The sequence below is a fragment of the Artibeus jamaicensis genome, unplaced genomic scaffold, assembly GCF_021234435.1.
Source record: "Artibeus jamaicensis isolate MK-2021 breed Jamaican fruit bat unplaced genomic scaffold, CSHL_Jam_final contig_240, whole genome shotgun sequence".
Lineage (NCBI taxonomy): Eukaryota > Metazoa > Chordata > Mammalia > Chiroptera > Phyllostomidae > Artibeus > Artibeus jamaicensis.
This window is the reverse complement of record NW_026521506.1, coordinates 12,754,460-12,768,967: the sequence shown is the minus strand read 5'-3', so window position 1 is coordinate 12,768,967 and position 14,508 is coordinate 12,754,460. Positions and strand designations below refer to the sequence as shown.

Genomic DNA, 14,508 nt, shown 5'->3' with positions numbered 1-14,508 from the left:
TGTTTTGTTACAGTTGTCCCCAGTTTTCCCCCATTGCCCTTCTCCACCCAACTCACCCTCTGATCCTGCAGTCAATCCCCATCCTATTGTCCATGTTTTTTTAAGACAGGATATAGACCTTGTGTTTGTACAACTAAACCAGACTAAAGTTCACCCCATCAAAGCCACTGATCAGGAGAGATACACTTAAAAAAATTCAGGAATTCAGGAGTTTCTCATTCAGGAATGAGAAATTGCAGCCTTCCCATGCTTCTTTGTGCACAATTTCAGTTTCGAATACAGTGATCACAATCCTCATATAACTTAGAGAAGCCCTTTACTAAATTATAGCTTATTATCTATGTTATCAAACACACTTGTCAGGGACCAGTCAGCTTTCAGAGGATAAAGTCAGCCAAGATAGTATAAGGTGAAAATCTCACTACACGGGAAGAAAATGATAGCATTTTGAAGTTTCTTAGTCAAAGTATATTTTGAATGTTTACCTGAAATATATTTCTATAAAACTAGATTCACTAGTTTTTTTCTTCCTAAACCACTTTTGACCAATTTCAGATTTGTGAGTATATTTTATAAAGAATGTCCTATCACCAAGGTCAACATACACAAAAATATGTACTAGAGAATAAACTGAATGTGACAGCAAATGAAATATTATGTAGAATAGTACTTATATGATTGCCATATAAGAAAATGCATTGATGTTCATGTTTTATTCATAACTATCCTTAAATTAAGGATAAAGATGTACAAGTTAAAGTATAGAAGTAAAAAAGCAATAGAACCCTGGTTTAATTAATAAGATTTGCTAGGATGCATTAAAGATTTTTTCCAAAATGCATCAAAATTAATTAAGCATAACAAGAAACTTTCCAATTTTAACAATGTTTTATACTCATCATACCAATTTTACCTCATTAACATTTTTATTTATGCATTGACTAATAGAGATATATCCCTTCATGTATTCTTTTCTTCAAAATACATTTTATTAAGTGATATACTACTTTTACTTATGTTGTGGTTACTAGTTTTTTGTTGCAAACCATTCCAGTTCAAGAATCAAAACTTGTTATCATAGAGATAATGGTAATTACTACCATTAAAAATGTCTAGATTGCTTTTATTTGCAGTAAATATTGATGACTAAAGTGTTTATTCTGTTTTTTTTTTCATTTCAGTATCATTCAAGTTTCACCTACAAATATTTTGTATATTAATTAAATCTATTACTGCAGAACTGGGCACTGCCATGGGGTAGAAAAGAGTCCTGGATTAGTTGGGGGAAGAAATATGTCTTTCATCCAGTCCATAAAGAGAATCTGGCACAGCACTAAGCACTTTACATATTTTTTTCAGATCTGGGCTACATCTCAGCCCTACTGTTGACCTCAGCTACTAAATCAGATACAATTTATATGATTTCATCTCTCATAGATGGGCATTCTTCTCTACTTTCACAGTTATTGTGGCAATTACAATAAAACTAATGAAAAACCATGTATCACTGGGGGTATGTGGAGGTGGAAGAAGGTATGGGGAAGACAAATGGTGATGGAAAAAATAAAATAAAATTTTAAAAAGGTGTCCTTACTATTAATTCATGTGTTTTAGGAGTCTTCAAAAACAGTTCTATGAAGTTAGTGTTTATTATTTAAAACTACAAACTCATATTCCAAATGTATATGCCCCAATCTAGTTGCCTGAATGTGATGTTAGTTCTTCAAGCTAAGTATCACTGTTTTTATGGATTACTCTTTAATACAGAGAACCTTTCAGGCTTTGTAAAGTCTATCTTCCCAGGCACCTGGTGGAAGAAGACATGTGATATACCCAATTATTGTTACAGTTCAGATGAGTTCTTTCATTTAAAGGCAATAGAGTGCTGTATAGGAAACATTTTGAGGAAGAGTAATGTGGAAAGGGATTGTTAATGAAATGCACACTGCTTATCACTTTTAAAGTTTGGAAAATGTTTTATTCAGACACTACATAAATAATAGTCAATGAATATTAATAAGTCAGTTAATTATTTAAATATACTATCTATTCACAGTATTCAGAATTCTAAAAATAATTTTGCATTTTGTTACCACCTGATGACACAGGATATAGATGATTTACTTCATCATTACATTCTCAAATTTTAATGAAAACCTTAGTATTCTAAATACACAATGCATTTCAGCCCTGGCTGGTATGTCTCAGTGGATTGAGTGCTGGCTTGCAAACCAAAGGGTCGCTGGTTGGATTCCCAGTCAGGGCACATGCTGGGGTTGTGGGCCAGTCCTCAGTAAGGGGTGCATGAAAGGCAATCACACATTGATGTTTCTCTCTCTCTCTCTTTCCCCCCTTCCCCTCTCTCAAAAAATAAATAAAATCTTTTTAAAAAGTAAATAAATATATAATACCTTTCAAACAGTTGTTTTACTACTTAGATAACATATTTGTCATAGTTTCATGTCTGCACAAAAGCTTTGTAGTTCCCTTATATTATTTCTTATTTGTGATATGCTTGAAAGGTGTGCTAAGATAAGGATAATTTACTTATGTGGATTGTACTGCTATCATAACTATAACACACAAATAACACATGCCAATGGTTATTGCAACATTTGCTATCTTCCTTGAGTTTGTATAATTGAACTGTCTTTGAAATGCTTCTGTGCACTATTTTTCTTTCATGAGTGGTTAAATAACTGAAGCAATCATTTCATGAGTTTGGCCAGTTTTTTGTTTGTTTGTTTTTTTAGTTTTTGTAATGACTCCTTTACCACTAGGTACTCTGCTGGATGATAATGGTTCTCTTTCCCTTCATAATAGGCACAATAGATATGTCTCATACTGACTTCATGATGAGGGAATATTGTGAAAATATGGAGAGCAAGCTTCACAGTTAATTGTACGCTGTGATGAAGTGCTATGCCCGTCACTCCATGAATGTTGAGTATTCAGTGATGAAGATTACACTATCTATCTTCAGATAGAGCCATAGACAGTGCAGCCCATAGATTAATTTCCAGTTACATAAGAGTCTTGTGTTAATATTGACAAGTAGCTGTTTTTGACTCAATTGCCTAGTCTGCTTGACACAATTCATTTAAATTTTTTTCTCTGAAGTATTGTTTAATCCATTCTGCACCAAAATCTTGATATTATAATTTTAAATTGATTTGGGTGTGTATTTTTAGTGAGTGTCCTTGGGAGTTAACAAAACATCATCACTAAAAATACCAGCCTAAAATCTTTGAGATTATTTTCATAGCCAAGATTGTTGTTTTCATGTATTCTGCTTTAACAATGTCATGATATCTTAAACCTTTCCTTGTATACCTAAAGCAGTGCGATATCAGCCATCTCTTTTCCAGAAGGAATATAAACACTGTCATTATTTCAGTATGACACATCAACATCCATCACATCTCCCCAACACACCCACCAGTTTGGGTAGTTTTGTAACAAAAAGTTCTCAGGAAAGGCTTTAGCAGCAGGCATAGTCAGAGATCCGTCATGTCAACCCATATACATTCCTAAAATATTTGAACTGGGTGAGGACCACACAAAACAGCTCTACACTATCTTCAACATCACACATAATCACAGGCAGAATATTTTCACAAGAGAAACCTGTTTTGTAGGCATATGAATATGACTCTGTCCCTGTAGGTCAAATTGTATCAAGTTACCACTATACTCACTTCTAGTATCACTAGTCACAGCAGTTTTCACAAGTTTAAAATTTAATCATTTTTGACTAAATATGTATTTCATCCTTGTTTCCTAAGGTAAAAGTTACCAGGAGCAGAAAATTGCTAGCAACATAATCTCAAGGTTTGCTGAATTATCCAAGACTTAGAAACATTTATGAGCTCCATCAGAGGGGTCTGCTACACTACAAATACACAAAGGCAGCACCCGTCATCCTTACACTCAAAGAAAATAACATTTTACTTAAGGATCTTTATCTTCCATGATATTGACCTTAAAAAGAATCTTTGGTAGAAATCAATGCTATTTTTGACATTTCGAAAAACACTTTTGAAAAAAAAGTTGAATTGCAATTAATATTTAAATACATGTAGATAGCTCAGTATCACTTTTTAAACTTTTAATTTTAAAATAAGTATATAGACTTACACAAAAGTTGTAAAAATTGTATAGGGATTTATCCTTCATTTTGTTTATGTGATGAATCAACATTTATTGATTTGTGAGTGTTGTACCAAACTTGCATTCCTGGAATAAATCCCACTTGATCATGATGTATGATCTTTTTGATTCATTGCTGTATTTGATTTGCTAATATTTTGTTGAGAATTTTAGCATCTATATTCATCAGTGATATTGGCCTATAATTTCCATTTTTTGTGGTGTCTTCATCTGGTTTTAGAATTAGGATGATGCTGGCCTCATAAATGCACTTGGGAACCTTCCCTCCTCTTCAAGTTTTTAAAATAGTTGAGAAGGAGAGTATTAGTTCTTCTTGGAATGTTTGGTAAAATTCCCCTATGAAGCCATTTGGTCCAGAACTTTTGTTTGTTGGAAGTTTTTTCATAACTACTTCAGTTACACTAGGCATAATCCATCTATTCAGATTCTCTGATACTTCCTCATTTAGTTTTGGAAAATTGCATATTTCTAGAAATAGATCAATTTCAACCAGGTTATCCAATTTGTTGGCATATAGTTGTTCGTATTAATTTCTTATAGTCCTTTGTATTTCTTTGATGTCAGTTGTTATGCTTCCTCTTTCACCTCCTATTCTATTTATTTAGGTCCTCTCTTTTTTATTGATGAGTCTGGCTATGGTTTTGTCAATCTTGTATATTTTTTCAAAAACCAGCTCTTGGATTGATTGATATTTTATGTCCTTTTTTTAGACTCTATTTTATTTATTTCTGTTCTGACCTTTACTTCCTTCTACCCACTTTAGTCTTTATTTATTCTTCTTTTTTAAGTTCCCTCAAGTATAATGTTAGATTGTTTATTTGAGCTTTTTCTTGTTTTGTTTTGTTTTGTTTTTTTTTTTGAGATAGGCTCATATGTTATGAATTTACCTCTTACGATTGCTTTCCCAGTGTCCCGCACATTTTTGGTTGTTGTGTTCTCATTTTCATTTGTTTCATTGGATCTTTGGATTTCTTCCTTCATCTCGCTGTTAACCACTTTAATGTTTCACAACATGTTATTTACTTTCCATATCTTCATGTATATTTCAATGTTCTTCTTATGATTGTTTCCTAGTTTCATAGCATTGTGGTCAGAGAAGATGCTTGATATGATTTCAATCTTCTTAAATTTATTGAGGCTTGTTTTGTGTCCTAACATGTGGTCTATCCTAGAAAACATTCCATGTGCACTTGAGAAGAATGTATATTCTACTGCTTTTGTGTGAAATGCTCTGATGATATCCATTAAATATATTTGATCTAGTGTGTCATTTAAGGCCACTGTCTTGTTGATTTTCTGTCTGGAAGATCTATCCATTGAAGTAAAGGGGGGTGTTCAGATCCCCTACTATGACTGTATTACTGTCTCTCTCTCTTCCTTTATGCCCATCAAGATTTACTTTACATATTTAGGTGCTCCTATGCTGGGTGAATAAATGTTTATTAGGGCTATAGCCTCTTGTTTGATTGCTCTCTTTATCATTATGTAGTGTCTTTGTCTCTTATGATAGCCTTGGTTTTTAAGTCTAATTTGTCAGAAATAAATGTTGCTACTCCAGCTTTTTTACCCCTTTCCATTTGCATGAAATATCTTTTTGTATTCCTTTACTTTTGGTCTGTGTGTATCTTTAGATCTAAGGTGGATTTCATGTAGATAGCTTATATATGGGTATTGTTTTCTTATCCATAGAGCTATTCTTGTGTTTTGGTCAGAGCATTGAGGCCATTTACATTTAAGGTGGTTTGATAGATATGCATTTATTGCCATTTTATTCTTTAACTATTTTCCTCGTTTTTTTTTCCTTTTTCTTCTTCTTAAAGCAAGCCTTTTAACATTTTTTGCAATACTGGTTTGGTGTTAAAAAAACTCCTTTAGTTTTTTATTGTCTGGAGAATGGGAAGCCAAATAAGTTTTGTGATGTGCATGTCACTGTCACATGCTCCTTTAGGGTGGCCCCTACACTGGAATCAGTCCCTACAGCTACCTCTAACAGATCATATTTTCTGCCTTTATTTTCACAATAAATAACATTGCCCCTCAGTTTTAAAAGTTATATACCTTTATGAAAGTACAACAAAATGCAAAAATATTAAAATCATATACAAGAACATTAGAATAAAAATAAAACATAATAAAATATAAATAAAATGTAGCAAAGTATCATCCCAACCATCCATTACCAACAGTAACGTTTTTATGTATTTCTTCCAGTCTTTATGTTTTTTATATAATAGTACATATGCCATATAAACCTGACCTTACCTTTTGTGTTCTTGCCACCATGTTCCATTACTCTCCTTAGGTGATCCTGGAGATCAACCTCTACATCCATTTATCTTTCCTATTACCTTCCTGTTCATGTCAAGTTACCAAAAAAAGAAATCCAGATGCTGCTGATCTGTCATTCATCGAATTAAAAAAAACTATACCAATCATTGTGTCTATTTTTCTATTTTTAAGTATATTTTATTGATTATGCTATTACGGTTGTCCCATTTACCCCCTTTAGTCCCCTCTGCCCTGCACACCCCCTCCCACCCACATTCTCTCCCTTTAGTACATGTCCATGGGTTATACGTCTCAGTTCCTTGGCTTCTCCATTTCCTATACTATTCTTAAACTCCCCCTGTCTATTTTGTACCTACAATTTATGATTATTCCCTGTACCTTTTCCTCGATTCTCCCCCATCCACTCCCTCTGATAATCCTCCATGTGATCTCCATTTCTATGATTCTGTTCCTGTTCTAGTTGTTTGCTTTGTTTGTTTTTGTTTTTGTTTTTTAGGTTCAATTGTTGATAATTGTGAGTTTGTTGTCATTTGTTCATATTTTTTATCATCTTTTCTTAGATTGAATCCCTTTAACATTTCATATAATAAGGGCTTGGTGATGATGAACTTCTTTAACTTGACCTTATCTGGGAAGCACTTGATCTGCTCTTCCATTCTAAATGATAGCTTTGCTGGTTAGAGTACTCTTAGATGTAGGTCCTTGCTTTTTATGACTTTGAATACTTCTTTGCAGCCCCTTCTTGCCTGCAAGATTTCTTTTGAGAAATCAACAGATAGTCTTATGGGAACTCCTTTGTAGGTAACGGTCTCCTTTTGTCTTGCTGCTTTGAAGATTCTCTACTTATCTTTAATATTGGGTAATGTAATTATAATGTGCCTTGGTGTGTGCTTCCTTGGGTCCATCTTCTTTGGGATTATTTGAGTTTCCTGGACTTCCTGGACATCTATTTTCTTACCCAGCTGGGTTGGGGAAGTTGTCCTTCAATATTTGTTCAGATAAGTTTTCAATTTCTTGTTCTTCCTCCTCTCCTCCTGGCATACGTATGATTTAAATGTTGGAATGTTTTAAGTTGTCCCAGAGGTTCCAAAGCCTCTCCTCATTTTTTGGAATTCCTGTTTCTTCATTGTGTTCTGGTTGAATATTTATTTCTTCCTTCTGCTCCAAATTGTTGATTTGAGTCCTGGTTTCCTTCCCTTCACTGTTGGTTCCCTGTACATTTTGCTTTATTTCACTTTGCTTAGCCTTCACTTTTTCTTCTATTTTGTGAACATGCTCAACAATTTCTGTGAGAATTCTGATTACCAATGTTTTGAACTCTGCATCTGATAGGTTGGCTATCTCTTCATCACTTAGTTCTATTTTCGAAGTTTTGATCCGTTCCCTCATTTAGGTCATATTTCTTTGTCTCAGCATACCTCTTGCCTTGGAGGGGACAAAGTCTTATGTATTTGCCAAGGTGAGGCAACCCACGTAGCAAAGTGGGCTTTCTGGTGCTGATTTCAGGGTGGTTGGGTTTGTGAACATTCTAGGACCCTCTTGGTCTCTCCAATGAGCTCTCTTGTCAGGCTAAGAGTTTCTCCTGCTGCTGCAACCCAGAGAGTTTTTATAGCCAGAGAGTTTGAGTCTTTTCCCCCCTGTGCTGGAATCCTGGGTTGCATGATCTATCTCACTCCCCAGTTGTTCCTCCTGGCTTATCTGCACACAAATGTGTGATCTGGTCTGCCCACTGCCACCTTGCCCTCTCTGGTCTACCAGCTGCTGCCTCACCTTCCTGGTCCTCCAGCCATGGCCTTGCTGTGCATCCTCTCTGCCCCAGCTGCCCATCTCCACCCCTCCTACCAGTCTGTATCAATGTTTCTTCTTTAACTCCTTGGTTGTTGGACTTCCAAACCGTTAGCTTTTTCTGGCAGTTCTGGTTGTTTTTTGTTTTTAAATGTATTGTTGGTATTTGTTTGGTTGTGAGAAGACAAAGTGTATCTACCTACACCTCTACCTTGGCTGGAAGTCCTCTATTGTTCTTTTTATTAATTGAAGATTTTACTGAGTTAATTACAGATTCATGAGCAGTTATAAGAAATGATACAAAAAATTCCCTAAAACAGGTTCTCAAGTTTTTGCCGATAATAACATTTTATAAAACTGTAAGATAATATCACAAGTATTTCAACATTGATAAAAACTACCAATTTTATTCAAATTTTCCAAGTTTTAATTTTACTAACATTTGTGTGTATTAAGTTCTATAAAATTTTATGACCTTTGTAGTTTTGAGTATCCACCATCACAATCAATGTTCTAAACATTTCCAACACCAGAAAAGTTCTTCAAGTTATCATTTTATAATTACATCTTTTTCCCTTCTCTTTTATCCCTGTCCTTAACCTCTGGCAATCACTAATGTTTTTCTTATTTCTATATTTTTTTATTTAGAAATGTTATATAGATGAAATAATACATTAAGTAACCTTTTGGGGAATGACTTTTTCTGTTGGAGATTAATTTAGCCAAGTTGCTGCATTTATCAACACTCCATTCATTTTAATTACTGAGTAATATTCCATAGTATATACATACTACAGTTTATTTAACCATTTCACTACTCACTTGTTGAAAACATCTAGACTGATTCCAGTTTTTGGCTATTTCTGTAGAATAAATTCTCAAGAGTGAAATTACTGAGCCATTTGATAGGTGCATGTTTGCTTTTATAAGAAACTACCAAATTGTTATTCATAATGGCTATAAAATTTTATATTTCTACTAACCATATATGAGTGATCTGCTATCTCTGGATCCTTGCCAGCATTTCGTATCATCCCTATTTTTTTATTTTAGCAATTCTTATAGGTATGTAGTGATATCTTGTGGTTTTAAATTCATTCTCCTGATGAACAGTGATATTGAACATCTTTTTATATTACTAATTTTCATCTGTATATCCTCTTTGTTAAAATGTCCATTAATGTTTTTGCCCATTTTCTAATAGATTATTTTGTTTTATACTGTGGGAATGTGAGTGTTCTTTATTTATTCTGGATACTAGTCCTTTGTTGAAGATATAATTTGGAAATGCTTTGTTTCAGTCATAAATCATTATTTTATTCAATTCACATGGGCTTTCACAGAGAAGTTAACATTTAGTGAGGTCTAATTTATCTATTTATAGATTATGATTTTGGTTACATTCTAAAAACTCTTTGCCTCACCTTAGGTCCTAAAGATTTTCCGTATGTTTTGGAGAAAAGTTTTATAGTTTTACATTTCACATTTAATGCTATGATCTATTTTTAGTAAACTTTTATATAAGGCATGTATTTTAATTAAATTTATTGGAGTGACATTGGTTAATAAGATGATATAGATTTCAGTTGTATAATTCTATGATACATGATTTGTATATTGCATTGTGTGTCTACCACCCAAAGCCAAATCATCTTTGGTGTCCATATATTTGGTTCCCTTTACTCTTCACTACTTCACTACCTCCTTTCCCTTCATGAACCATCATACTCTTGTCTGTGAGTTTTTGTTTGTTTATTTTCTAGTGTTTTATTTGTTGCTTTCAGTTTTATTTCACACATATAAGTGAAATCATACGGTTTCTAACTTTTTATGCCTTATTTAGCTTAGCATAATATTCTCAAGGTTTATACATGTTGTCACAAATGGCAATATTTAATATTGTCATATGGCTCAGTAGTACTCCATAGTATACATGTACCACATCTTCTTTACTCAATTGTCTATTGTAGGACTCTTTGGTTGTGACAGGTCACAATGGTCATATCTTGGTCATTGTGAATAATTCTGCAATGAACAGAGAGGTGCATATATCTTTGCGAATAAATGTTTTCAAGTCTTTCAGGTAGTTCCTTACCCAGAAGAGGGATTGCTGGGTCATATGGTAACTCTATAATTTTTTAGGAATATCCATACTATTTTCCATAATGATTATACCAGTCTACATTCCCACCAGCAATGAACAAAGGTTCCTTTTTCTCCAACACTTGTTACACTTGGCATTCTAATAGATGTGAGCCATTGTTAACAGATGTGAGGTGGTGTCTCATTGTAGTTTTGAATTGCATTTCCCTAATAGTTATTGGATTGAGCTTCTTTTCATATATCTGCTGGCAATTTGTATGTCTTCTTGGGAGAATTGTCTGTTCAGGTCTTCTGTCCATTTTTTACTCAGATTGTTTTTTTTGGTCTTTATTTGTATGTGTTTTTTACATATTTTGAATATTAACCCCTTATGTGAGCTATTTTTCTGATCAGAAAATAAAAACACACTTTTTGGAAAACTGTGGTATAGCAACAAAGATTTTTAAAAAATGAATTGCATCACCCAGTGAAACTCTTTACATGTTGGTGTATTTCCTTTCAAAATTTTAGTGACAACTATTTCTTTCTAAAAAAATGTTCATTTGTTCCACGGAATCCTAGAAGATTTTCATATTTGTGAAGGAATAATATTTTAGAAATATACTTGATTAAAAAATATTATTCTTTAAATAATATGTAGGTATCAGAAACTATGCCTATGAGAACTATGCCAGAATAGTAATGATAATAATAATAATAATTAATAATAATAATAATAATAATAAACTCTACCTTCTATTGACTGCCTACTATATACCAGAAACTTTACACATGCTGACCCTAATTCTAACAACAACCTTGTGTCAACTGTAGCCTTGGATGGGCCAAGTTTTGCCAGTTGTGAGATCTTGGGTAAGTACCCAACCTCCCTAACCTGAAGTTTCCTCACCAGTGAAAACAAAGAACCTCCTAACACCTCTCTCTGTAGTTACTGAGAATTCAAGTGAGATGATCCAAGTGAGGTGCTTCAAACAGGGCCTGGCTGATCATAAATACTCAAGAAATATCTTTTAAACAAATAATTTCTGGGTGCCCTAAAAATTTAAACATCAAAAATAAGATTAAATCATGCCAGTACTAGAATAATGTGGGGGTGAACACTTATAATCCTGGGTGTGGAAGACCTACTAAGTGTTCTTTCAAAGTCAAAATCAATAAAGACAAAGGTTATTAGAACATACCATACAATAAAAATAATTTATTAATGGCTGAAAACTCCACAATTAAAAGACAAGATATAATTTGGAAAAATTATGACATATGACAGATTATTTTAATATACAATGAGTTTTGCAAATAAAAAACCACAAACATTAAAAAATATTGTCTTAGCTCTGGATGGTGTGGCTTAGTGGATTGTGCACTAGCCTGCAAACCAAAGGGTCACCAGTTTAATTCCCAGTCTGGGCACATGCCTGGGGCCAGGTCCCCACCAGGGGTGCACAAGAGGCAACCACACAGTGATGTTTCTCTCCCTGTCTTTCTCCCCTCCTTCCCCTTTCCTTAAAATAAATCAATAGAATCTTAAAAAGCATAAAAATAAAAAGTATATTCTTAGGGAAAAAAGGCAAAGGACATAAATAGCAGAACAAGACATTCTGATGTGACCAATTTATCTGTGGGGACATTTTGATGAGCCAATTCACACAGATGCTCTGATGCAGCTATTGTGTTTCAGCTGTCCCTGTCACAATGAGCATGCTCCCCTTCCCCTACCCTCCCTGACTCCTTAACCTCCAGTCTAGAGGACAGTTGCTTTCTACTTTAGTCCTTTCTGCATTGTATATATTTTCTTTTGCAAAAGTGTTAATTCTATTCAGAGAGAGAGAGAGAGAGAGAGAGAGAGAGAATCTTGTTAGGACTAGCCTCTAAGGGGAAACAAGAGTCATATCTATTAAAGAAATTTTATAACATTTAATATAATATTTGCATACTCAAGTCTTGAGAGAAAAGTTATGAGTTTAGTTGAGTATTTCATCTACAGTCTGGAGCTGAGAATGTGAAATCTTATGGTATTCCAAATACCTTCCATCTTCCCCTCCATTCAGTGTCTATATCTATATCTCATTCATTCATTCATTCACTGGATAGGTAACTACTGAGCACCCCTTGTCTGCCAGTCATTGTGTGAGTCATGGGACCCAGCAGTGAGCTAGAAACAGCCTGGCCCCCATGGAGCAGACAATCTAGTTGGGAGAGGGGCAGGCAAAAGAAAGTAAATGTTTGGGTTAATGACATATTATCAGGTGTGAAAAAAATAATGAGTCAGGGAAAGGGCACAGAGAACATCAGGGGCTTCTGTTTTAGAGAAAATGCTCAGGAAGGCCTCCTTAATGAGGTAATATTTGAGGAGAGGGATAAAAGAGGTGAAGGAGTGAAAGGTCTGAGGATTCCTGAGAACATTCCAGGCAAAGAGAACAGCAAACACCCTGAAGCATGAATGAACCTGGTGTGTTTCAGGAAAATCAAGATTACTGGGATGGCTGGAGAGCTGTAGGAGATGAGGTCAGAGAGGTGATGGGTTTAAAGTGATCAGGTAAGGTTGTGTATATCATGGTGAAGACTCAGAGGGGACAGCATGTCCTGTGTGGCTTCAGATAAAGAAAGACATTAGAAGATAGTGCTGGGCTTCTCTAGACTCTCCTAACGTGTATCTTTTTCTTGCTGCTTTCCCCCTGTATCTTTGCTCTGATAAATCTTAGCCAATAGTATAATCTCTTGTTGAGTCTTGTGAGTCCTCTGGCAAAGCACCAACAAAGCTTTTTCTTACATTATTCTTCTTTATACATTATTTCCATGATGATTGTTTAGAAAACCTTTTTTTTTAATGCAGAGGTTCTTTCTTTTCATTTGTATTTTAAAATTTAATTTGTGAATTGATAATGTTTTTAATTAAAATTAAAGAACAATTGATTATTAATTGATGTATAAATTTTAAATTTTGGTTTGATACAATGGAATATTACTCAGTTATAAAAAAGTGTGAATATATACTACAACATAATGAACCATGAAAATATTATGCCAAGTGAAAAAATCCAGCTCAGAAAGACTACATATTGTGTGACTTCATCTATGTTAAATATCCAGAGTTAGCAACTTCATAGAAAGAAGATTAGCGGTTGCCAGGGCAATTGGGTTGGGAGGGGAGAATGGATAAGGGGACAGTAAAAAATGACTACTAATGAGTACAAGGTTTCTTTTTGGGATGATGAAAATGTTCTGTAATTAGATAATGGTAATGGTTATATAAGTTAGCGAATGTACTAAAAACCACTTTAAAAGATGTGTATACTTTAAAAGGGTGATGTGTGTGGTATATGAATAATATCTTAATAAAATATTCTAAAATTAAATATAGTAAGTTACCAGAGGAGAAGGGGCTGAGGGGCTTGGTGAAAAAGGTGAAGAGATTAAGAAAAAACCCTCATAGACACAGAAAACAGTATGATGACTACCAGAGGGAAAAGGAGGGAGGTAAAAAAGGATAAAGTAGGGATAAATGGTGACAGAAAGAGACTTGCCTCTGGATGATGAACATGCAATACAATAGATGGTATACATCTATAGATGATTTATTATATAATTGTATGCCTGAAACCTATGAAATTTTATTAACCAATGTCACTCCAATAAATTCAATAACATTTTAAGAAATAATTAAAAGGATAGGAGAAGATAATACCATGTTCACATTAATCAAAAGAAACCTGAAGATGCTATATTTATATTAAATATAAACAGAATTGAACACTAATAGTGAGCTCCAGTTAGTAACTCTGTTGGTCATAGGTGTATGAAAATACTTTATGTAAATACTGGGGTTCAACAAATAAGTGAATAGATAATAAAGATAATCAAGTTTCTTATAACCAGACAAAATAATTAAAAGTAAGGAAAGTGGAAAGCTAGAATGAATCCTGTATTGGGGATATACGGGAAGACATTAATATGAACTCATCTTTAATTTAATACATATATAGACATACAGGTACAGAAATAGATACAGATGTGTATCTATCTATTCATGGGTTAATATGCTTAAACATATTTTCTTTTTAAGTTCATTTTATCCTTTTTTAAAAGATTTTATTTATTTATCTTTAGAGGGGAAGGGGGAAGGAGAGAGGGAGAGAAACATCAATGTATGGTTGCCTTTTG

General features: G+C 33.9%; 1 protein-coding gene across 5 annotated transcripts in view; it reads left to right on the top strand.

The window, feature by feature from the left end:
- The window catches only part of MBNL3 (muscleblind like splicing regulator 3), a 159,208-nt gene that overhangs the window by 85,634 nt on the left and 59,066 nt on the right, over positions 1 to 14,508 (top strand). The gene's annotated exons all lie outside the window — the stretch shown is intronic.